Below are 27,197 nucleotides of genomic sequence, written 5' to 3' on the forward strand. Positions count from 1 at the left end.
GGCACTGTTGCTAAGGGAGCTTTGGCTGTCGGCCAAACTCTCCAGCTAGGTGGTTTTCTTATGACCGCCTGTTCGGCCGCTGCGCCGACGATGACTTCTCAGGTCATCGAAAGCAATCTTCACATCAACTTGGAACTCACCGAGCAGTTAGATCCAATGGAGCTCTCTTCCCTAAACGAGCTCTTGGATCGTATCGCCGCCCTGGGAGTCACTACAGACTACGATCAGATTGGGCCTAAACCCGATCTGAGAGAGATCAACTCTCCCCAGGTCACCCATCACATTGCAGTGGTGGAGGAACAATGCAGCAACCCTTCATCTATCTTAAGGACTAGCTATGTCCGGATTCCCGATCCCTCCAAGCCGGATACCCGCGGAGGGGAGGGTGTCACTCAAGACCTGAACCTAGAGTCAGGCAGCGGGCTAGATTCATTGGAAAACATCCAAGAATCCAAACTTCTGAGTTCGGAAACTCCTTGGCCCCTGAGTCTCAGATTGGGTGAGGATTCGGATTCAATTCCACCCACCCACGCAAACATAAGTGATCTATCCAAATTAGGCAAGATCTCGAAGAAACAGTACACCATTACTGGGCCAGATTCCTCCTGGTCATGAACAGGATAAAGGACTGCCGTGAGGAAGACGCAATTTCATTCTTCTGCAATAATTGCACGGACAAGGGAATCCTCAACGCCATAAGTCGCCGCAAAATTACACGCTTTGCCAACTTGGTGTCCATAGTGTGAAAGTATTGTGCGATGGAAAACGCCTGGAAAACCGAAATAAAATTTTGCGATAATCCGGCCCTGAATACAAACCCAGTCCGAAATAAAAGGGTGCATTATTGCCAGACACCCGGGTTAAACACCAAAATGCAAAAACCCTCTACAGGGCATGGAACTGTACTGAAGGGATGGCTCAATGGACCCTGTAAAATTCACAGTGCAGAGGGCGCCACACCAACTCATAGCCTTAGAGCATGTTGGATACTCCGGCAGGTGGCCAAAAGTGGCGAAGATCTTCTAACCTCAGAAGCCACAGAGCACCAGCCCAGGGATACCAGTACGGTATTAACAGTCTTCGAGACTTTAGCATCAAATAATATGCGAAAACGAACACTCCGCAGCCTTGCCGAGGTCTACCACGCGTCAACAATAAAACCATGGAGTGACACGGCTATTACTTTTAATGCCAGTGACGAACCTAAATTCCGAACAGCCCGAGCACCAGTCGCATTGGTCCTCAGTCCAATAGTGGACGGCTTTCGACTCACCAAGGTACTCATGGACGGTGGCAGTGGATTGAACCTCATTTATGAGGAAACCCTTCGAAAAATGGAAATAGACTGGAACCGCATCGAGCGAAGCAGCACAACCTTTAGAGGAATAATCCCCAGTCAGGAAGCGCACTGTACAGGAAAAATCACACTAGATGTGGTGTTCGGCACGCCGGATAATTAGAGGTCCGAAGAGGTCACATTCCAAGTGGCCCCGTTCAGTAGCGGATACCACGCTCTATTAGGGCGGGAGGCGTTTACAATCTTCCAAGCCATACCCCATTACGGGTACATGAAGCTCAAAATGCCCGGGCCCAACGGAATCATCACTCTTGCTAGTGATCCAGACATAGCACTCCGCGCCGAAAAAAAGACAGCCGCACTGGCCCTCGAGGTACTATCCGAAGCCCTAGTGGCCGAGGAACTGACTGTGCTGCGCTCCACGGTGAACCGGGACGACGTGATACTCGATAAAAGATCCAAGTCCACCTCCTTTAAACCAGCGGACAAAATAGTCAAATTCCAAGTCCATCCAACGGACCCTACAAAAACAGCTTCCATCGGGGCACAATTAAACCCTGATGTCGACGCCGCACTACGAGAGTTCATACGCGAGAACTGGGACATTTTTTCCTGGCACCCTTCAGACATGCCAGGAATCCGACGCAGGCTGGCCGAGCACAGCCTAAATATCCTAAAAGGATTCAAGCCAGTCAAGCAGGCTCTTCGGTGTTTCTCCGAACCTAAGAGACAAGCCATGGGAGAGGAACTAGCCAAGCTATTGGAGGCCGGATTCATCAGAGACATAAAACATCCGGACTGGCTAGCAAACCTGGTGATCGTACCAAAGAAGGACAAATCCTGGCGCCTGTGCGTCGATTTCAAGGACCTTAACAAGGCGTGCCCAAAGGATCCCTTCCCCTCCCCAACATCGATCAAATCATCGACGCTACCGCAGGACACGATTCATTGTGTTTCCTCGACGCATACTCCGGCTACCATCAAATTAAAATGGCAGAGCCAGACCAAGCCGCAACGACATTCATCACACCGTACGGCCCATTCTGCTTCAACACAATGCCCTTCGGGCTCAAAAATGCCGGCGCAACATATCAGTGCATGATTCAGACATGTCTGGCAAACCAGATCGGCAAAATAGTGGAGGCATATGTAGATGACGTGGTCGTCAAAACCAAGCATGCCGAATCTCTAGTAGACGACTTGAGGCTCACATTCGATAACCTCCGAACATACGACATCAAGCTCAACCCGGAAAAATGCATTTTCGGCGTACCAGCCGGAAAGCTCTTGGGATTCATTATATCCGGTAGAGGAATTGAAGCAAATCCAGCCATGATCCGAGCTCTGTCACAATTGGACATCCCAAAAGACCTCAAACAAATACAAAAATTAACCGGATGCGTGGTGGCTCTAAGCCGCTTTATCACCCGCTTGGGAGAAAAGGCATTACCCCTTTATCGCCTCCTCCGGCGCACCGAACACTTCGAGTGGACGGATGCCGCCACGGCCGGACTCAACGAAATAAAAGCCATATTGACAACAAACCCAGTCCTGGCCGCGCCAAACATTGGCGAACCAATGCTATTATACATTGCGGCAACGCATCAAGTAGTAAGCGCAGTGCTCGTCGTCGAACGAGAAACGGACGGACACAAATTCCCCCTTCAAAAGCCGGTTTACTATGTGTCCACTGTCCTTACTCCATGGAAGCCACGGTACCCGCACTATCAAAAGATAGTGTACGCGGTATTTATGGCATCCCGAAAGCTGCGACACTACTTTCAAAAGTGTTCGATAATGGTAGCCTCGGAAGTACCACTTAACGATATTATAAACAACCACGACGCGACGGGCCGGATTGCCAAATGGGCCATTGAGCTCCTCCCGTTCGACATAACTTACAAGCCACGGCGAGCTATGAAGTCGCATGTTTTGGCCGACTTCGTCGCCGAGTGGACGGAAGACGAACTCCCTAAAGAGTATGGCACATATTCAAAATGGATCATGCACTTCGACGGCTCCAAAATGTTTGCTGGTCTGGGGGCTGGCGTCGTTTTGACATCCCCAACAGGAGATACAGTTCAATACGTACTACAGATAATGTATACGGACTCCAACAACTAAGCCAAATATGAGGCCCTTCTACATGGTCTCCGGATGGCAGTATCCATGGGCATTCAACGCCTAGAGGTGGGCGGGGATTTGAACCTCACGATATCCCAAATAAATGGAGACTTTGATGCCAAGGATCTTATCGCAATGCCGTCCTAAAAATGTCAACTCGGTTCGAGGGGCTCGAATTTCACCATATAGCCCGGGAAAACAATCAAGCAGCAGACGTCCTGGCACGCATCGGCACAAAACGCAATGCCGTCCCTCCCAACATCTTCTTCGAGAGGCCATTCAAGCCATCCGTAGTATGGGAAGGGGAACCCGGAAATAACAGCCTGGACCCAACTGCACTGCCCGACACCGAATATTCTGACATAACTGGAGGCTCTGCCAACAAAATAACATCTTCAGCCCACGTAGTAATGGCATTCATCGCCCCGTGGACAGAACCATTCCTAGCCTACCTAACTAAGTACGAACTTCCCGCGGACCAAAACGAGGCACGCTGCATAGTGCGGCGATCTAAAGCCTATAAAGTGCATGAGGGAGATCTTTATAAGAAAAGCACCACCGGAGTCCTTCAAAGGTGCATCTCCGAAGAGGAAGGGTGGAATCTTCTGGCTGAAATTCATGCCGGACTCGGTGGTCACCACGCGGCGGCCCGGGCCCTTGTAAGCAAGGCCTTTCGTACAGGCTTCTATTGGCCGACGGCCCGGGCAGACGCTCAGGACTTAGTCCAACGATGAGTTGGTTGCCAGCTTTTTGCTAACCAAAGCCATATGCCACCCACCGCCCTCCAAACTATCCCCATCACCTGGCCCTTCGCGGTTTGGGGGCTTAACATGGTTGGACACCTCAAAGGAGGAACCCACAAGCAAAAATACTTACTGGTCATGGTGGATAAGTTCACCAAATGGATAGAAGCCAAGCCTGTTAAGACGGCCGAATCCGGACCGGTGATAGACTTCATATCCGGAGTCGTACACCGTTACGGTGTCCCCCACAGCATCATCACTGGTAACGGCATGAACTTTACGGCCGACGAGGTAAAACTCTGGTGCAAAAACATGGGCATGAAGCTTGATTATGCTTCAGTCTATCACCCACAAACTAACGGTCAGGTCGAGCGAGCAAATGGTCTTATCATGAGTGGCATCAAACCCAGATTAGGGCGGTCCCTCAAGGAATCTAACACACATTGGGTAGAGGAGCTCGACTCCGTACTCTGGGGGTTGTAGACCACGCCGAATCGCACTACCGGACACACACCATTTTTTATGGTATACGACGCAGAGGCGGTTTTGCCCTGCGACATTATTCATGACTCACCTCGAGTGCGCATGTACGAAGAAAGAGAAGCTGAGCTCGATTGGCAGGACAGTTTGGACGCCTTGGAGGAGGAGCATGACGTGGCAAAAGCCCGTTCCGCATTCTATCAACAACAGGCTCGAAGATACCGAAGTAGAGAAGTACGGGCCAAAACTTACAATATTGGCGAGTTAGTTCTACGCTTGCCGGATAAGAAAAAGGACAAACTCAAGCCCAAATGGGAAGGTCCCTTCATCATTGACCAAGTCCTGACTGGTGGAGCGTACCGTCTGCGGGATGCATCGGATAATCGACTCGAGCCAAACCCATGGAACGCAGCCCGACTTCGAAGATTCTACGCCTAACGCCGGACTCTGTGTTTGTCTCCTTCCTCTGTCCATTTTTTATACACTATCTGTCTTATATTTTTCTCCTTCTCCTTTTCTTTTCTCTCACGGCCTTTAGGTGCCCATTCGTGCCTTGTTTGCACGCAACTTACGCGCTATCCGCGCTCATTATACCTGGGGGCTTCTTTAACAGAAGCTTATTCATACGGGCTTTATGCCCAACACATGTGTTATACTTCCGCATGTACCCTTTATTCACCATTACATGCATCGATATGACTTAAGTTTTGGCCAAGCTGGGTTGCCTGGCTCTTGTATTTATGCCCTACGTTCCTGTTAATTCGGCTAGGGCATAAGGGGAGCACCTCTGCGATTGTTACTGCCGGGTCAGCCGGATGTGTACCTCAGACTGGGTGAAGCCGAAATCTAGCGTTCTTAAGGGAATATTCGGTCGGTGAACTAAAGATGATTTTTCACATATTTACTTATGCGCCCCCAGATGTTTTTTTCTGCGTCTCTTCTCGCAGTGCGGACATGCACTTTAGGGCATGCCTCCCAGGGAAAGGAACCCCTAACGGAACTATTCTCCCTGGAAGATGTTTCTTACTAACCATGTAATATAACATAACTAGTTGGGCACTTGTCCGTTAAAGCACTAATGACCCCTACGCCTGGTCTCCACGCATGCCCTGGTTCTTACATAACCGAGAGGGTATTCGGATACACTCCGGACCGTCGGGTCCCGAGGTTGAAGCGAAAAGGTCCGCCATGACAAACGATCTACAATCCGGCTAGAAGGCATTATACATGTCACTTTAAGTTACATAGTCAATTTGACTGGTTGAATTCCTCTTCAATACCATCCAATAGGTTGTCTAGTCTATAGTCCTGTTGGGAATACTTTGCGGCCAATTCTACTTGGCCGTACACTAAGCTCATAGGGATCTCCTTCCCATCAGGCCCCACAGGTCCGACCTCGGCCATGTGGTTTGGGTCAGCCTTCATGTACCGCATCTTCACCATTTCCCAGGCTTCCCTGGCGCCCTGACGGCAGGCTGATATCTTCCATAATCGGAAGCGCCGCCGTGCTCCCTTCAGTTTCTCTGCAAGCTCTCCAAGGCCTTCGGGCAAGGAGACGGATGGCCACAAGGCCTGGGTGATGCCTTGCATCACTTGCCGAACTCGTTCGTGCAGTTGTGAGAGCTTGGGAAGAAGGTCACCCGTAGAACCGGGCATTTCCTCTGCAGGACGACCTATTAGCATACCTACAGACATAACTCTGTCAGCCAACTTCCTCACCGAACTCTTTTTCAAAGTTCATTCAAGCACTTACTAAATATGCCGCGTCGAAGCCGCCGATTCTCCTTAACAGAGTCCAATAGTTGGGCATGAACATCTTTTAGTTCCACGCCCAGCTTGGTGTTGGCATCTAGGAGATCATTCTTCTCCTGCCTCACCCTCTTAAGCACGCTCTCACCGGCCTTCAGTTGGCGTAAGAGCTGTTGCTTATCCGGATTTACTCTAGCGTCATCTGCAATTTTATCGTCAGATCTGCATATACGCTGCACTCTATATGATACTTATCATTCGAAGGATATATTACCAGAGCGTGTCTCTTTTGGCTCCCTTGCTACGGCCAGTGCGGCCTGAAGTTGGGCTTTGCACTCTTCCAGCTCCTGGGACAGTTGGGTATTCTTTTCTGTAAGAACCTGCATAACAAATGATCCTTAAATCAGTTATTCTAACCGCTTCGAGTCTCAGGGGCTACTGATATATATAACCACCAAATTTTCTCACCCGCATGTCTTTTACATACTACTCCGTGGCTCTGTCTAGACCATTTTGAGCGGCACGGAGGTACGCATCTCCCAAGTTGAAGGCATCCAATGCCTCTTGGGAGAAACAAGCGTCACGAAGAACAGTCCAGTGACGCCTGTGGTTCATGGCACTTTCCACCTCGGAATTGGTGGCAGACAGTCTATCCGCATCCTCTGTCGGAGGAGCGCCCGGCGCACGCCTCGTATTCGTTCCCGCCTCTGAATCCGGCCTTGGAGCCTGGCTGGTGGAGGCGCGATTAGTAGCCTCTCCGGGTATAGTCCGGCGAGCGCTCTTTTTCCTAAAAAGAACGCATGGGTGTTAGTATGCCTCTGAGAATAATGTCTTGGAATAAAGACGGTGCTCCGTACCGCTGTGCCGGTGTCTCAATCCGGACTGCGTGTCTTTTCATCCTGCCTAGCCTCGCGGCCCCTTGTTGGCTAGTCGCCGTAGGCTCGACCTTCCACCTCGAGGACCTCCCCTGCAAAACACAGTTGTTATATGGTAATCAAAAACATGCAAGGACGGATCCCTTTTCAAAGTACTTGGACTTCGGTCTCAGTTACCTGGGAGGCTGGAAGTAGCCCAGGGTAATCGGCCGTAATGGCCACCAAGGCGTTGTCATTGCTCAATTGGTAAAATACCCCATCAATCAGCTCCACAGATATGTCTGGATCCTCCTGGGAGGCCGGGTCAAGGGACCGTCCCGGGTCCTCGGGTTGTGGAGGGGGTTATTTATCTCCCTTACAGCCTGGCGCAGCTCCTGCGTTGAAATCGCTAGACTAAATACTTATCTATGGGAATATGAAACGGATGGGCGAGAAAAAGTCTCCGCTTACCCAGCTCGAAGGATTGTACATAGAAAATCCGCCCTGTGATTTGACGCGCAGGAATTCCTCCTCTTCTCCCTTGTACAAAGTGGATAAGATCTTTATTAGATCAGCAAGCGATCCCGGCCCTTTACGGCCGTAGCGGGTGGCGTCATCCTCCCCGTTGAAATCCCACATGGGGTGGCCTCTATACTGAAGCGGCTGCACCCCCCGCATAATACATGTGGCCATGACCTCGATCATGGTCAATCCAGATCGATCTAACAAACTTATCTGGCTCATCAGGTAAAGAACGTCCCTGTCATCTTCCTCCAGGGAGCTCCATGGACGCCAGCTCCGACGCTTCTTCAAAGGAGCGTTCTCGAACTCAGGAAGGCCGATTCGAATAGGATCCGGGAGGGGGACGTCTTCTATATAAAACCATTCTGAAGGACAGTCTTCGGACGTCTTCTTTGGGGTTCCGTACAGGTATCTGGTCCCGGCAATACACCACACTTCGGCTCTGCCCACTTGATATATTGACCCCTTCTAAGAACGGGGCACAAGGCAGAGCAGCTTCTTCCACAGCGCGAAATGAGCCTCACAGCCCAAAAACAGCTCGCAAAGGGCTACGAATCCTGCGATATGCAATATGGAGGCAGGCGTAAGGTTGTGCATCTAGAGGCCGTAGAACTCCAGGAGCCCCCAGAGAAATGGATGAATTGGAAATCCGAGCCCTCTTACCAAATGAGGGACAAGGCATACCCGCTCTCCCTTGGAGGGATTGGGAAGGCTCTCCGCCATTATAGGTGGCGATCCCGGCTCGAACCGGGACCATGTACGCTGGGGGTAGAAATCCCTTGGTCTGAAGCATCACTAATTTGCTGTGCAGGACGGAACATCTCTCCCAATCTCCGGGCTTGGGGCTAGGGGAGCGAGAGGAGGAGCTGCGTCGACCGGCCATGATGGAATGGATCTCTGTCGGATGCGCTCCGATGAAGGATCGCCAAGGGAGGATGGTGTGATCTGGATCTGAATCCTCATCTTTTTTAATAGGCAGCTCATTCACACCGCTAGGGGGGTAAATGTAAAAACACCCTGGCTCTTCACATTCGCTCGACACGTGGAAAGTGGCCATTATTGGGCGTGGAAGCCAAGGAGTGCAACATTCACAAGAGGCTGGACACTATTTCAATAGGTACACAGAATTTGGAGAGGAACCCGCCCTGCAATACCGAAGACAATCTGCGCGCCGGACTCGTCGTCATTGAAGCCTGGTTCGGGGGCTAGTGAGGGAGTCCTGGATTAGGGGGTCTCCGGACTGCCGGATTATAATTCTTTGGCCGGACTGTTAGACTATGAAGATACAATATTGAATACATCGTCTCGTGTTCGGGTGGGACTCTACTTGGCGTGGAAGGCAAGCTAGGAAATACGGATATGCATATCTCCTCCTTTGTAACCGACCTTGTGTAACCCTAGCCCCTTCCGGTGTCTATATAAACCGGAGGGTTTTAGTCCGTAGGACAACAGACAATCATACCATAGGCTAGCTTCTAGGGTTTAGCCTCTCTGATCTCATGGTAGATCTACTCTTGTACTACCCATATCATCAATATCAATCAATAAGGACGTAGGGTTTTACCTCCATCAAGAGGGCCCGAACCTGGGTAAAACATTGTGTCCCCTGCCTCCTGTTACCACCCGGCCTAGACGCACAGTTCGGGACCCCCTACCTGAGATCTGCCGGTTTTGACACCGACAACCATTCTCCGGAAGAATGGAGCGAGCAACAGATTTGTTGGAAATCATACATACTGATGTATGTGGTCTGATGAATGTTGAGGCTCGTGGCGGATATCGTTATTTTCTCACCTTCACAGATGATTTGAGCAGATATGGGTATATCTACTTGATGAAACATAAGTCTGAAATATTTGAAAAGTTCAAAGAATTTCAGAGTGAACTGGAAAATCATCGTAACAAGAAAATAAAATATCTACGATCTGATCATGGAGGAGAATATTTGAGCTACGAGTTTAGTCTTCATTTGAAACAATGCAGAATAGTTTCGCAACTCACGCCACCCGGAATACCACAACGTAATGGTGTGTCCGAACTTCGTAATCATACTTTACTAGATATGGTGGAATCTATGATGTCTCTTACTGATTTACCACAATCATTTTGGGGTTATGCTTTAGAGACAGCTGCATTCATGTTAAATAGGGCACCATCTAAATCCGTTCAGACGACTCCTTATGAACTGTGGTTTGGCAAGAAACCAAAGTTGTCGTTTCTTAAAGTTTGGGGCTATGATGCTTATGTGAAAAAACTTCAACCTGACAAGCTCGAACCCAAATCGGAGAAATGTGTCTTCATAGGATACCCAAAAGAAATAGTTGGGTACACCTTCTATCACAGATCTGAAGGCAAGACTTTTTTTGCTAAGAATGGATCCTTTCTAGAGAAGGTGTTTCTCTCGAAAGAAGTGAGTGGTAGGAAAGTAGAACTTGATGAGGTAACTGTACCTGCTCCCTTATTGGAAAGTAGTTCATCACAGAAACCGGTTCCTGTGACACCTACACCAATTAGTGAGGAAGCTAATGATGATGACGATGAAACTTTAGATCAAATTACTACCGAACCTCGTAGGTCAACCAGAGTAAGATCCGCACCAGAGTGGTACGGTAATCCTGTTCTGGAGGTCATGTTACTAGACCATGACGAACCTACGAACTATGAGGAAGCGATGATGAGCCCAGATTCCGCAAAATGGCTAGAAGCCATGAAATCTGAGATGGGATCCATGTATGAGAAGAAAGTGTGGACTTTGGTTGACTTGCCCGATGATCGGCAAGCCATCGAGAATAAATGGATCTTCAAGAAGAAGACTGACGCTGATGGTAATGTTACTGTATACAAAGCTCAATTTGTTGCAAAAGGTTTTCAACAAGTTCAAGGAGTCGACTACGATGGGACCTTCTCACTTGTAGCGATGCTTAAGTCCGTCCGAATCATGTAAGCTATTACCGCATTTTATGATTATGTAATTTGGCAAATGGATGTAAAGACTACATTCCTGAATGGATCTCTGGAAGAAGAGTTGTATATGATGCAACCTGAAGGTTTTATTGATTCAAAAGGTGCTAACAAAGTGTGCAAGCTCCAGCGATCCATTTATGGACTGGTGCAAACCTCTCGGAGTTGGAATAAATGTTTTGATAATGTGATCAAAGCATATGGTTTTATACAGACTTTTGGAGAAGCCTGTATTTACAAGAAAGTGAGTGGGAGCTCTGTAGCATTTCTAATAATATATGTGGATGACATATTGTTGATTGGAAATGATATAGAATTTCTGGATAGCATAAAAAGATATTTGAATAAGAGTTTTTCAATGAAAGACCTCGGTGAAGTTACTTACATATTGGGTATCAAGATCTATAGAGATAGATCAAGACGCTTAATTGGACTTTCACAAAGCACATACCTTGACAAAGTTTTGAAGAAGTTCAAAATGGATCAGGCAAAGAAAGGGTTCTTGCCTGTGTTACAAGGTGTGAAGTTGAGTAAGACTCAATCCCCGACCACTTCAGAAGATAGAGAGAAAATGAAAGATGTTCCCTATGCTTCAGCCATAGGCTCTATCATGTATGCAATGTTGTGTACCAGACCTGATGTGTGCCTTGCTATTAGTTTAGCAGGGAGGTACCAAAGTAATCCAGGAGTGGATCATTGGACAGCGGTCAAGAACATCCTGAAATACCTGAAAAGGACTAAGGATATGTTTCTTGTTTATGGAGGTGACAAAGAGCTCATCATAAATGATTACGTTGATGCAAGCTTTGACACTGATCCGGACGATTCTATATTGCAAACCGGATACGTGTTTATATTGAACGGTGGAGCTGTCAGTTGGAGCAGTTCTAAACAAAGCGTCATGGTGGGATCTACGTGTGAAGCGGAATACATTGCTGCTTCAGAAGCAGCGAATGAAGGAGTCTGGATGAAGGACTTCATATCCAATCTTGGTGTCATACCTAGTGCATCAGGTCCAATGAAAATCTTTTGTGACAATACTGGTGCAATTGCCTTGGCATAGGAATCCAGATTTCATAAGAGAACCAAGCACATCAAGAGACGCTTCAATTCCATCCACGATCAAGTCCAGGTGGGAGACATAGATATTTGCAAGATACATACGGATCTAAATGTTGCAGACCCATTGACTAAGCCTCTCTCACGATCAAAACATGATCAGCGCCAAGGCTCCATGGGTGTTAGAATCATTACTGTGTAATCTAGATTATTGACTCTAGTGCAAGTGGGAGACTGAAGGAAATACGCCCTAGAGGCAATAATAAATTTATTACTTATTTCCTCACATCATGATAATTGTTTATTAGTCATGCTAGAATTGTATTAACCGAAAACTTAGTACATGTGTGAATACATCGACAACCAGAGTGTCACTAGTACGCCTCTACTTGACTAGCTCATTAATCAAAGATGGTTAAGTTTCCTAACCATAGACATGAGTTGTCATTTGATTAACGGGATCACATCATTAGGAGAATGATGTGATTGACTTGACCCATTCCGTTAGCTTAGCACTTGATTGTTTAGTTTACTGCTATTGCTTTCTTCATGACTCATACATGTTCCTATGACTATGAGGTTATGCAACTCCCGATTACCGGAGGAACACTTTGTGTGCTACCAAACATCACAACGTAACTGGGTGATCATAAAGGTGCTCTATAGGTGTCTCCGATGGTACTTGTTGAGTTGGCATAGATCAAGATTAGGATTTGTCACTCCGATTGTCGGAGAGGTATCTCTAGGCCCTCTCGGTAATGCACATCACTATAAGCCTTGCAAGCATTGTAACTAATGAGTTAGTTGCAAGATGATGAATTATGAAACGAGTAAAGAGACTTGCCGGTAACGATATTGAACTAGGTATTGAGATACTGACGATCGAATCTCGGGCAAGTAACATGCCGATGACAAAGAGAACAACGTATGTTGTTATGCGGTTTGACCGATAAATATTTTCGTAGAATATGTGGGAGCCAATATGAGCATCCAGGTTCCACTATTGGTTATTGACCGGAGACGTGTCTCGGTCATGTCTACATAGTTCTCGAACCCATAGGGTCCGCATGCTTAAAGTTCGGTGACGATCGGTATTATGAGTTTTTGTGTTTTGATGTACCGAAGGTAGTTCCGAGTCCCGGATATGATCACGGACATGACGATGAGTCTCAAAATGGTCGAGATGTAAAGATCAATATATTGGACGACTATATTCGAACACCGGAAGTGTTCCGGGTGGTTTCAGAGAAAACCGAAGTGCTGGAGGGTTACCGGAACCCCCTCGGGAGAAATAGTGGGCCTTATGGGCCTTAGTGGAGAGAGAGAAGGCTGGCCTAGGGCAGGCCGCGCACCCCTCCCCCTCTGGTCCGAATTGGACTATGAAAGGGGGGGGGCGCCCCCCTCTCCTTCTCCCTCTCCCCCTTCCTCTCCCCCTCCTAGTAGGAGTAGGAAAGAGGGGAGTCCTACTCCTACTAGGAGGAGGACTCCTCCTGGCGCGCCTACAGGGGCCGGCCGGCCTCCCCCTTCCTCCTTTATATACGGGGGCAGGGGGCACGTCTAGAGACACAACTTGATCTGTTGATCTCTCCCAGTCGTGTGCGGTGCCCCCCTCCACCATAATCCACCTCGATCATATCGTAGCGGTGCTTAGGCGATGCCCTGCGTCGGTAGCATCATCATCACTGTCATCACACCGTCGTGCTGAAGAAACTCTCCCGTGAAGCTCTGCGGGATCGGAGTTCGTGGGACGTCATCGAGTTGAACGTGTGCTGAAGTCGAAGGTGCCATTCGTTCGGTACTTGGATCGGTCGGATCGTGAAGACGTATGACTACATCAACCACGTTGTGCTAACGCTTCCGCTTTCGGTCTACGAGGGTACGTGGACACACTCTCCCCTCTCGTTGCTATGCATCACCATGATCCTGTGTGTGCGCTGGAATTTTTTTGAAATTACTACGTTCCCCAACAGAATATACAGTTAAATTTGATGCCAAAGAAACCGAGGCCAACTTGCTACGATTGTTGCTTCAAAATCAAAACAAAGATAAAATACTCTTTCCTTGCAACTTCAAGTGAGTGTTACTGTCTTGTGCATATTCAGTTTCCCTTATTACTCGAGGTTATAGTAATGTAATTGATGAGTTATGCATGCGTGCATAGGTTCCACTATATTCTCCTAGTGATTAAGCTTGAGCAGGGACTAGTAACCATCTTAGACTCGAGACAAAAATCTCCCGAGGACTATGTGGAAATGACTAAAATTCTCAAGAAGTAAGTTCAATCGATCATTATCGCACCATATAGAAAAATTTGTTCATTTCCTGATATCAAGTAGTTGTTTTCTTTGTCTCATAGGGTTTGGAAAGTATTCACTGCACAAGCTCCGGGACTGCCGGGGGAGCTGCGATGGACATACCCGAAAGTAAGTAGAAATAGCTAGCTAGTTCCACGCATCTCGATCCCGTTGATTCTAGCTACTTTCATCAATACCATTTATAATGCTTCATTATCAGTTTGATTGGCCTCTATTTCTCGTAAAGTGCTTGTGGCAGGAACCCGGGAATGATTATTGTGGATACTACATTTGCGAGTTCATCTACAACGCGACTTGCAGAAGAACCCGGGGCTACTCTAAAAGACAATTTGATGTGCGTAAGCAATAATATTCAAAATTTCATTTTATTACCATCATTTGTGTTAAGTTTCATTCATATATATGTATTGATCGCCTTCTTCGAATTAGATGTGGCAGATGCGGGATGAACTCCTACCACAAGATTGCATCAAAGCAATTCAAGAGGAATTGGCGGGATTCTTTCTTGACCACATCATCAATAAAGCCGGAGAATACCATGTGGAACTTGAGTTCAGATGCTAGGGGATTGTAAGAGATCTTACATTGTGTGTGTGTGTATGTAGCCAGTAGCGTCGGATAGATATACGAAAACTTGTTGTTCGACCAATCTCTCGGAGAAGGAGAGGTCGATCACTTCTCTCTGTATATGTTCATGACGATCTTCTATACTTAATTGTTTCCTTCATTTGTTTACTAGCTAGCGCGTCGAGTCCTCTCTATACGTATAGTACGTAGCATCGACCAAGCACGGAGATAATAAATGACTCTTGTCTCTATTAGCTAGCTGACACAATATATGAAACCCCTAAATTAACCCTACAAAACCCCCCAAAACCCCCAACCTCCCCCCTTTTAGAAAAAAAACAAAAACCCTAGCCCCTGAACTGCTGACGCGTGGAAGCTTATTGGTCCCGGTTGGTGCTACCAACCGGGACAAAAGGCCCCCCTGCCTGGGCAAGCTGCATTGGCCACGTGGAGGCCCATCTGTCCCGATTGGTGTAAGAACCGAGATTAAAGGTGTTAGGCTTTAGTACTGACCCTTTAGTCCCGGTTGCCGTACTGGGACAAATGGGCCTTATGAACTGGGACAAATGGGCCCTTTTCTACTAGTGGGTGGAGCACCAGCATTGTTGGGGTCTTCCATTGGAGTAGGGCCTGCCGTAGTGTCGTCCAAGTCTTCATGTTCATCAGTCTCGCGCGATGAAGAATATGAGCTGGCCACCAAGTGAGGAACTTTGACCTTCTTGAATTTCTCCGAAGGTGGGTGAGACCAGTCAAAGTCCTGCTTGAAACCCATCTACATGAGATCTTCATCACCGTAGAGGTGAGACAGTACAGCCCAGGTGCGATCAAAAACATCATGCAAGTAGTAATGGTTCTTCTTCACAGAATTTTGCGTGATTGTCATATTCTGAAGAATTGAGCCAAACTGACGTTTTGACCCACTTGTTATTGTGATCCACCTTCTGATGAAGACTGAGGAGAAGCTCATGATTAGTCATCGCCCTTGGAGGAGTGGCTTGAGGAAATTGCTTTGAAGCATTTGCGACAGTATCATGTGTGGTAGAGTCATCATTGGTAGAATAAGATGCAGCTTTGTGAAACTGTCAATCCAATGGACGAGTGCCTTCATCAATGATAGCAGCCTTGCCCTTCTCATAAGCTGAGGAAATAGTCCATTTGAGGACTTCAATTGGGGGCAAATAGCTGAGATGGCGTTGACAATCAGCCTTGTAGTCAATTGAAGACCTTGATCTGATGAATCTCATAATCCAGGGAGCGTAAGGCTTCAATTCAAATGGTGCCAGAGCGACATTGGCCAAAGTCCTCATGAAGAAATCATGGTAGTTGATAGGGATACCATGTATGATGTCGAAAAGCAGATTCTTCATGATGCCAACAACCTCTTTGTCATCAGAGTTGTGGCCCTTGATTGGACTGAGGGTTTTGGTCAATATCCTGTACACAGTCCTTGGCACATAGAGCAATTCCTTGATGGGTAATTTGGTCCTTGGAGCTTGGCCTAGCTTCAAAGGCTTCATCAGCGCTTGCATCAAATGATCTGAGAGTTCAGGTTCAGCATAGATGAGCCTTGCACCTTCAACGGGAGGACTGACTGGGACGACATGAAGCAATTCAGAGGCCGGTGCTTTGTAGTGAGTATTTTCTGTCATCCAGTCCAATACCCATGACTTCACATCTTCAACATTGCCAGTGATGTGCAACATGGCATAGATCTGAAGAATGAGTTCTTAATTCCAATCATAGATATCGGTGTAGAAGTTGAGAAGACCAGTGTCATGAAGAACACTTAGGACTGGGGTGAGGCACGGAAGTGACTCCATATCCACATGAGGAATTTGCTCATGGTCAAAGATCTTGTCCTTGTCAAACAACAACGAAGAATAGAAGTTCATTTGACTCGATGTCAAGAAGCACTTGCGTCTAAGTCTTGCAGAGTCATATGGATTTAATCCGTGAAGAAAATATGCTCATTGAAGAAGTCTTCAACCTTGAACTTCTGCTTTTTGGAGTGAGGATTCTGTGGCTTGGGCTAAAGATTTGCAGTTGATGTCTTCAGAACCTCTTGAGGCACATTCTCTGGAGCCACATGCTGAGGAATTTCAGGAACAGTGTCATCAGCAGTAGCCTAGGTTCCATTTCTTCAGCAGCATTATCATCAGCTCTAGTGGCAGGAACTTCTTCGGTAATAGTGAGAAGAGAAGCTTCACGTTCTTCAGAGCCCGCATGGATTTCTTTAGTTTGAACCGGGGACTCAGGAATCTGTTGGAGAGGGGTGTAGAGTGATGAATTGGGATGATGACTTCCCTAGTAGTCATCATTGAGAATCGGCGTTGTACACCCAATATCCTCATCTTCATCTTCCTCATCTATTTCTTCAACATCGGCCTCTTCAGCAGTGAACTGAGGCATGGGCGAGGATACCAATGGAGTGGAAGTGATGTTTTCCACTTTAATTTCTTCATCAACCTGCTCTGACGTAGCAGCAGAAGGATCTTCTTCACCTGATTCACTTGGAATCACATATTCCTCACCAAAGGGAACAATCTCCTTTGATGGCATGCTCGATATAGGAACATCTATGGGATATGTATAGGATCTCGTCAAAATCTTCACTTTCTTTGGAGCTGAAGACTCCGAGGATGCAGATGCTTTCCTTTTTTGCATAGCTACTCGCTCCGCAGCTTTGGTTTTCTTTGCTTCTGATGCAGAAGGAAGGGTAGGACTTGTCATTTGTGTAGGAGGAGCATAGGAAGCTGATAACCCACAAGTATAGGGGATCGCAATAGTTTTCGAGGGTAGAGTATTCAACCCAAATTTATTGATTCGACACAAGGGGAGCCAAAGAATATTCTCAAGTATTAACAGTTGAGTTGTCAATTCAACTGCACCTGAAAGACTTAATATCTGCAACAAATTATTTAGTAGCAAAGTAATATGGAAGCAACGGTAACTATGACAAAAGTAATAGTATTGGTTTTGTAGTGATTGTAACAGTAGCAACGGAAAAGTAACTAGCAAAGATCAATATGTGAAAAGCTCGTAGGCAATGGATCAGTGATGGATAATTATGTCGGATGCGATTCCTCATGCAACAATTATAACGTAGGGTGACACAGAACTAGCTCCAGTTCATCAATGTAATGTAGGCATGTATTCTGAATGTAGTCATACATGCTTATGGAAAAGCACTTGCATGCCATCTTTTGTCCTACCCTCCCGTGGCAGCGGGGTCCTATTGGAAACTAAGGGATATTAAGGCCTCCTTTTAATAGAGTACCGGAACAAAGCATTAGCACTTAGTGAATACATGAACTCCTCAAACTATAGTCATCACCGGGAGTGGTCCCGATTAGTGTCACTTCGGGGTTACCGGATCATAACACATAGTAGGTGACTATTGACTTGCAAAATAGGATCAAGAACTCACATATATTCATGGAAACATAATAGGTTCAGATCTGAAATCATGGCACTCGGGCGCTAGTTACAAGCATTAAGCATAGAAAAGTCATAGCAACATCAATCTCAGAACATAATGGATACTAGGGATCAAACCCTAACAAAACTAACTCGATTACGATAAATCTCCTGCAACCCATCACCGTCCAGCAAGCCTACAATGGAATTACTCATGCACGACAGTGAGCATCATGAAATTGGTGATGGATGAAAGTTGATGATGATGATGGCGACGGATTCCCCTCTTCGGAGCCCTGAACGGACTCCAGATCAGCCCTCCCGAGAGAGATTAGGGCTTGGCGGCGGCTCCGTATCGTAAAACGCGATGAATCCTTCTCCCTGATTTTTTTCTCCCCGAACGTGAATATATAGAGTCGGAGTTGAGGTCGGTGGAGCCTCAGGGGCCCATGAGACAGGGGGCGCGCCTTAGGGTGGTGAGCGCGCCCCCACCCTCGTGGACAGGGTGTAGGCCCCCCTAACGTCGATTCTTTCACCAGTATTTTTTATAAATTCCAAAAATATTCTTCGTGAAGTTTCAGGTCATTCCGAGAACTTTTGTTTCTGCAGAAGAATAACATCATGGCAATTCTGCTGAAAACAGTGTCAGTCCGGGTTAGTTCCATTCAAATCATGCAAGTTGGAGTCCAAAACAAGGTCAAAAGTGTTTGGAAAAGTAGATACGATGGAGACGTATCAACTCCCCCAAGCTTAAACCTTTTCTTGTCCTTAAGCAATTCAGCTGACAAACTGGAAGTGATAAAGAAAAACTTTTACAAACTCTGTTTGATCTTGTTGTTGTAAATATGTAAAGCCAGCATTCAAGTTTTCAACAAATATTATGAACTAACCATATTCACAATAACATTTAGGTCTCATCTTTACTCATATCAATGGCATAATCAACTAGCGAGAAATAATAGTAAATCTCGGATGACAACACTTTATCAAAACAATCATAATATGATATAACAAGATGGTATCTCACTAGCCCTTTCTGAGACAGCAAAACATAAATGTAGAGCACCTATGAAGATCAAGGACTGACTAAACATTGTAATTCATGGTAAAATAGATCCAGTCACAGTCATACTTAATGTAAACTAATATTAATGCATGCAAATGATAGCGGTGCTGTCCAACTGGTGCTTTTTAATAAGAGGATGACGACTCAACATAAAAGTAAATAGATAGGCCCTTATCAGAGGGAATCAGGGATTGGTAGAGGTGCCAGAGCTCGATTTTGAAATAGATATGAATAATATTTTGAGTGGTATACTTTCATTGTCAACATAACAAACAAGAGATCTCGATATCTTCAATGCTACAGACATTATAGGCAGTTCCCAAACAAAAAGATAAAGTTTATACTCCCCCTACCACCAACAGACATCAATCCATGGCTTGTCTGAAACAACTGGTGCCTCCAACTAACAACAATCCTGGGGGAGTTTTGTTTGCAATTATTTTAATTCAAGCATGGGACTGGGCATCCCGGTTACCAGCCATTTTCTCATGAATGAGGAGCGGAGTCCACTCCTCTTGAGAATAACCCACCTAGCATGGAAGATATAGACAGCCCTAGTTGATACATGAGCTATTCGAGCATACAAAATAGAAATTCATTTGAAGGTTTAGAGTTTGACACATACAAATTTACCTGGAACGGCAGGTAGATACCGCATATAGGACGGTATGGTGGACTCATATAGAATAACTTTTGGGGTTTATGGAGGTGGATGCACAAGCAATATTCCCGCTTAGTACAAGTGAAGGCTAGAAAGAGACTGGGAAGCGACCAGCTAGAGAGCGACAATAGTCATGAACATGCATTAGAATTAATCAACACTGAGTGCAAGCGTGAGTAGGATATAATTCACCATGAACATAAATATCGTGGAGGCTATGTTGATTTTGTTAGAGAGCGACAACAGTCATGAACATGCATTAGAATTAATCAACACTGAGTGCAAGTGTGAGTAGGATATAATTCACCATGAACATAAATATCGTGGAGGCTATGTTGATTTTGTTTCAACTAGATGCGTGAACATGTGCCAAGTCAAGACACTCGAATCGTTCAAAGGAGGATACCACCCTGTCATACCACATCACAACCATTTTAATAGCATGTTGGCACGCAAGGTAAACCATTATAAACTCCTAGCTAATTAAGCATGGCAGGAGCAACTATAATCTATAATTGTCATTGCAAACATGTTTCACTCATAATAGGCTGAATCAGGAACGATGAACTAATCCTTCTTGCTACCTCTTGAGCATGCGTTGGTTTTCCCTTGAAGAGGAAAGGGTGATGCAGCAAAGCAGTGTAAGTATTTCCCTCAGTTTTTGAGAACCAAGGTATCAATCCAGTAGGAGATCACACTCGATTCCCACACACCTACACAAACAAATAAGAACCTCGCAACCAACGTGATAAAGGGGTTGTCAATCCCTTCACGGTCACTTTCGAGAGTGAGATCTGATAGATATGATAAGATAATATTTTTGGTATTTTTATGATAAATAGAAATAAAGATGCAAAGTAAAATAAACGACAATAAGTTTTGGAAGATTAATGTGATGGAAGATAGACCTGGGGACCATAGGTTTCACTAGTTGCTTCTCTCAAGAGCATAAGTATTACAGTGGGTAAACGAATTACTGTCGAGCAATTGATAGAATTGAGCATAGTTATGATAATATCTAGGTATGATCATGTATATAGACATCAGATCCGTGACAAGTAGACCGAAACGATTCTGCATCTACTTCTATTACTCCACACATCAACCGCTATCCAGCATGCATCTAGAGTATTAAGTTCATAAGAAAAGAGTAATGCTTTAAGTAAGATGACATGATGTAGAGGGATAAACTCATGCAATATGATATAAACCCCATCTTTTTATCCTCGATGGCAACAATACAATACGTGTCATTTCCCTTTCTGTCACTGGGATCGAGCACCGCAAGATTGAACCCCAAGCTAAGCACTTCTCCCATTGCAAGAAAGATCAATCTATTAGGCCAAACCAAACTGATAATTCGAAGAGACTTGCAAAGATAAACCAATCATACATAAAAGAATTCAGAGAAGAGTCAAATATTGTTCATAGATAAACTTGATCATAAACCCACAATTCATCGGATCTCGACAAACACACTTCAAAAGAAGATTACATCGAATAGATATCCAAGAGAATCGAGGAGAACTTTGTATTGAGATCCAAAGAGAGAGAAGAAGACGTCTAGCTAATAAATATGGACCCGTAGGTCTGAAGTAAACTACTCACACATCACCGGAGAGGGCATGGACACTACAAAAAAACACTTCCGTGATGATACGTGCTTGTCACAGCAGGTCACGTTTTTTGTCATGCATGTACATCCATGACAAATTTATGACAGAATCAAGATAGTCATACTTGTGCTGTCGTAGAAGTGTTCCATGACATTACCAAAATAATCATCACGGAAGTGTCCACTTCCATGACGATAAATAGTGCATCACAGAAGTGCTTTCGTCAAGGGTGACCGACACGTGGCATCCACCGTAACGGAACGCCGTTAAGCTATTGGGTCGGGTTTTGGATCCGATAACCCGTTAACAGCCCCGACCAATGGGAAATTTCCACGTGTAAAATTCTTATTGGCCGGATGAAACGTGGCACGGCCCAACAGAGGCCCATTCCTGTGAAAAGGACGGCCCGTTTGACTTGGTCAAAAGGTGGCGGGCACATAGCCCATTTACAACCCGCTAACCCAAGGCCCGTTACGCCCTATCCGAATTAGGCACAGTAGCGTCATCTGGGCCATCCAATATGATTCCAGCCCATTTTCACTTCTGGCCCATGTATGGCCCATGACGTCTTTCGGCCCATATGAGGCCCTATGTAACTCTTGGCCTATTAACGGCCCGTGGTGAAACTGGCCCGTAATGAACAGTGTATCACTTTACACCCATTAACGGCCCGTGGTGAAACTGGCCCGTAATGAACAGTGTATCACTTTATACCCATTAACGGCCCATTATTCCGTTGGGCCGTTTCCAGCCCATGTTATCTTTCGGCCTTCTCAGAGCCCATTTATTCTTGGGCTCATTTCTAGCATTCGTTTACTTACGGCCCGTTACTATCATTTTCTGCTTCTGGGCCAAATTCAGCCCGTGGTTATAGTCGGCCCGTTTGTGGTCCGTTAATATATTGGGTCATTTTCATAGCCTCATCAAATACGGCCTATTAACGATGGCCTGTTACGGTCGGCCCATGAACGGACGATTCCAACTCTAGCCCGTTTACGGCCATAATGCAGCCTATTATTGGCCCATGTTTGGCGAATCGATCATATGGCCCGTATAAGGCCCATTGATGATACGACCCATAGAAGGCCCATTATTTCTACGGCCCGTAGAAGGCCTACTATTTCTACGGCCTGTAGAAGGCCCACTGTTTCTATGGCCCATAGGAGGCCCAGTGTCACTACAGTAAATATTAGCCCATGGTTATTGTGGCCTTGTTTTAAAAAATAGGTCATTGCAGCCACTAGTTAACCGCGGAAAAAGAACTGCAATGACTAGAAGCAAACAAATAAACAAGACATCAAGGAAATAAATAAGCAAGCAACTAACGCTAGGCTATCACGGCTATTACACATATTACATCCACTGGGCATCAAAGTTCGCCACCAGTGCAAATATAGGGAACAAAGCAGCATATCATATACACTGGCCGTCAAAATTGGCCACCAGTGCAAATAAACGCGGCAGCAAAACAAGAGCATAACTGAAACAACTTCAGAAGAGCTCAAGAAATGTTATCCTGGGTATCCACCATGCTGGCAATAAGCTTAGGAAGCTGATTAGCTTTGTCCTGTTTGGCGCTAAAATCCTCCAACGCTTGTTGTTGCACCAGAAAGTATGCATCTGAATGCTCCAGGGACTTCCGCAGTCCTTCCACTTCTTGTCGCAGCACAGCTGATCGATGTCTTTCAGCTTGTAGTTGAGACTCAAGAAACCGAACTGTTTCAGACAGTGAGTTTGAATAGCTTGTGCAAGCGGCAGTGGCCAGTAACTCCAACACTAAACCAAGACAGGATGTGTCACTATCCTGAACCTTATCTTCATTACTTCCTTTATCGTTGCTTAATAAGGCACTCTTCCCCAATATTCTGTCAGCATTCTAAAAGAAGAAACAAGCAGACACATAACAAGTTTAGCATGTACTAGTATATGAAACTCATTTCGGTGAACCAGTTCATTAGTAAGGTGGACATGATTAAACTAATAAGTCTTCTATTGCCAAGTACTAGTACATAATAAAAGCATCAAACAAACATATATCTATGTCCTATGGTAGCAATGGAATCTTAAATTAGAACAATTGTTCTTCAGGTTTAGGCACTTGTTCTACATGAACAGAGTACAGTAAGACGCAAGAATATAATACTTAAAAATAGAAAATGAGCTCATAGACCTTACCACATTCTTGGTTCAGGACCAGTACAGAACAAGGCGTTCCCAGTCATCGTCCAGTAAATGTGTCTCAGGAGAACGTAAGGGAATTTGATGAGTTTCTTTGCCGGTGAAGTACGTTTTCTTCAGGTAATTCCGACACTGCCACCAAGCCTTCTTTAAGATAGTAGAGGTATTAGCACAGGTTACCTCATCCTGAGTTTCCAAATCGGTCCTTCTCTATAGAGAAAAATGGGAAAATTTGTTGTATTATAACCATCATGGAGGTAGGATGTATGGGACGAAGCAAAGTAATTGCCATGAATAACATTACTTACACATAACTCCTGGACAACCACCTGCAACTGGCATTTTCCTTCATCTTCAGTATAATATTTCCAAGATGGGAAGATACGCACATACGATTTAACAACATCAAATGCGATAGATGCTAAACTACGACTAGCTGGTTGTGCTTCCTCCACAGGAATAGGCATACCAACTGGTGGAGTTGGGGTTCGCCGTGATAGTACTGGCCCTTTGGGAACTGGAGCTGCCTTACTAACTGCTCTTGTTTGGGAGCTCTATGGTGGAGATGGTGCTGTGTCAACAGGAACTGGGTTACTATCGGCTGGGGTTGGGGTGAGATTGGGTGAAGCTGGTTCTCTGTCCATCCTAGTAGGGGTACAATCTACGAGAGTTTGGGTTATGTGTGGTAGGGATGGTTCTTGTGCATGTACAACCGGGGTGCTATCTCCACCAAGAGGTAGCACTGTTTTATTTGAAGACCGTGTGTTTAGTCCGCTAGATACTGGCATCACCCGCTCCAATTCAAATGGCTGATAAACAGGAAACATAGTTGAATGTACAGACATTGTATGAGAGACAAATGCAATAGATAGTGTGGAAAAAAGAGGGCATGAAATAGTTGACATGTATATTGTTTAACTAAAACGGATAGCATGACATAATTTCACATATATGATGTCTATCTAAACTGGATAGCATAGCATAACATAATTCAAAGATATGATGAATAACTAAATAGGATCGCATGACATAATTCACCTACATGTTATCTAAGTAATCAGGATCGCATCATTTAATTCACATATGTGATTTGTATGCTAAACAGAGGGCATTCGATATGATGTCTGAAATAAGAACATGGTGTTGAATATTGTGTATATGATGTCTAAACTATGCAATGCAAGACACCGTATGCATGATATGAGCAGTATAACCGTGCCAAGTTAGAGCATACACCTCAGTGGGGGAATAGAACTGGTCATCTGTCTCTGAATCCATCTCCGAGGAGCTATCGGGACCCAACAAGAGATCTGCTTCGACAGGTAGCACTGTCTGCTCTGAAGGCCTTGTTTTCACTCCAGATTTTTCCATCTCCCACCCAAATGGCTGATTCACAGGAAGAGTAGTTTAATGTACAAACATTGTCGACAAATGGAAATGTAATGAAGAAAAGGATGGGCAAGATATCATTCAAATATATGATGCCTGGTTAAACAGGATGGCATTGCACATTTCACATATATTATGGCTAGCTAAAAGACATGAGACTGCATAATTCCCATATATGATATAGAAACTAAACAGGTGGCATTACAAAACATGTCTAAACTAAGCAGATGACATATATGATGTCAAAAGTAGGCACTGCAAGGCAACATATGCATGATATGACTAACATCATCATGCCAAGGTAGAGCAAACACCTTGGGGGGTAAATAGGAGTGGTCAGCGGCGTCCGAATCCGCCTCAGAACAGATATCTTCCTCTGGATTACAATCTGGAGAGGGGTGGGGAGGGTTTTCCATTGAACCCACCATGGAGCGATGTCTGCATGACATTGTATTGCTGCACAAAACTCTTCTCTTTTTCTCTACATGTTCAGCATGACTATGTACACTATCTGACATGCATAAGAAAAAAATATGGTGAGATTATGTAAGGAGAGCATGCAGATATTTAGAGTGATGGTAACAACCAGTGGATCGATGTTTTTCCGTTGAACCAAAATAGCCCTAATGGATCGACGTGAATGTATAGTAATAAGTGATGCAACAAGTGTACAACCTCTTTGCCGTAGCCGTGCCGACCTCAGCATCATTGGGTTGGTCGTTGAAGCAGTTGAGGCAGAGGTGGCTGTCGGAGGTGTGGAGGAAGATTTGAGGAATCTGTAGATGGCGTCCAGGGCACTGCTCTGTTGTGATGGATCGTTCTGTCACTGGAGCAGCTCCGGTGAGCTGTAAGACGTCAAGGCTGAAGCAGCACAAGACAGACATCGTCAATCTCAAGTGGGATTCTAATAGCATCTCCAATAGATGATGTAAAATGGATGTAAAATTAACATCACCAAAAACCACCTGACTACAACAGATGAGGTAAAAACTGTTGACTCTGAACTTAACAGTCAAAACTGAAATTTACTGTGGAATCTGAATGCTACTGTCGAAACTGAACGCAATGGTAACAGAGAGGCACTTGACATGTAGTTTAGGGAGGGCCTACAGTTCATCTTCAACCTGCACCCCCCCTGAGCCGCCAGCCACCACCGGCCGAACCGCCGGCCCCAGCGCCGCCTCGCCGCCCCGAAATAACTCGCCACCGCTGCTCAGCCAGCCCTCTAGGCCCCCCGCCCCCACCTTGAACCCTAAGATAGATAGTGGGGTACCTCTCCGGCGAGCCACCGTCCCCGCTGCGGGTGGTTCTTCCTTAACTCCAGCGAGCCCCCCAACACCTGACAATCAACTTACCCAAAAGTCGATTCAGTCGACTGAAGTGTGGCTTAATCGGAGCAGAGCAGCAGCACGAGCGAGGGGGAGAACAGCAGCAACAGCTGAGCGAGCGAGCGATCGAGCGAGAGCCGGAGCAGCAGCAGCAGCAAATCCGGCTGGTATGGATGCCGCCGCCGAAGGGGCCTCACACTGGGAGAGAGCCGCCATGGAGATGTTGCCCGCGGCGCCGGCTTCAAGGTAGCCGCTCCATGGGGGTGCGGGATGGAGCACCATCGGTGCCGGGAGGTCGAGTTAAGGAGAAGGTGCGATGCGATGAGTGTACAACCTCTTTGGTGGCGCCGAGTAGGCCTCGGCTTCGTCCGAGGAGTCGGTGAGGATGCTGCGGTTCCGATGGAACAGGTTAAGGCGGCGCTGTGGGGATGGAGCAGCCGCAATAGACGAGGCGATCGTCAGAGCAGCTCCTTGGAGGTGGAGGACGAGGCAGCTAAACCGGCGGGACGGCGAGATGGACGACGGATCCTCATCCGGGGAGGTGGACGAGGGACGTCGAGCTGTTGCGGTGGACGACATCGTCGGGGAAGAGGCTCCGGCTTGGCAGCGGTGACGTGGTGGACAGAGGAGGGTGGGGTTTCGCGGCTGGAGCGGAGAGGTTATGGCGGCCTGGGATTTCGAATGGAGAAAAGGGGGCGATGGGAGGGGGTGAAGCATGACTTAGGAACGCGCTTGTCCAAAACGTAGGGTGTGTTACAAAAGTACCCCCACCGATTTGAACTAGCGGCCCTTTCATCTCAGGGTTAGAAGGGGGATTTCGCGTGTCGGGATTTGGTAGCTGGAGGGAGTTTTCGCGCGCGTTGTAATTTCG

This window comes from Triticum urartu, chromosome 5A (assembly GCF_056163025.1).
Source record: "Triticum urartu cultivar PI428250 chromosome 5A, HENAU_Tu73, whole genome shotgun sequence".
Lineage (NCBI taxonomy): Eukaryota > Viridiplantae > Streptophyta > Magnoliopsida > Poales > Poaceae > Triticum > Triticum urartu.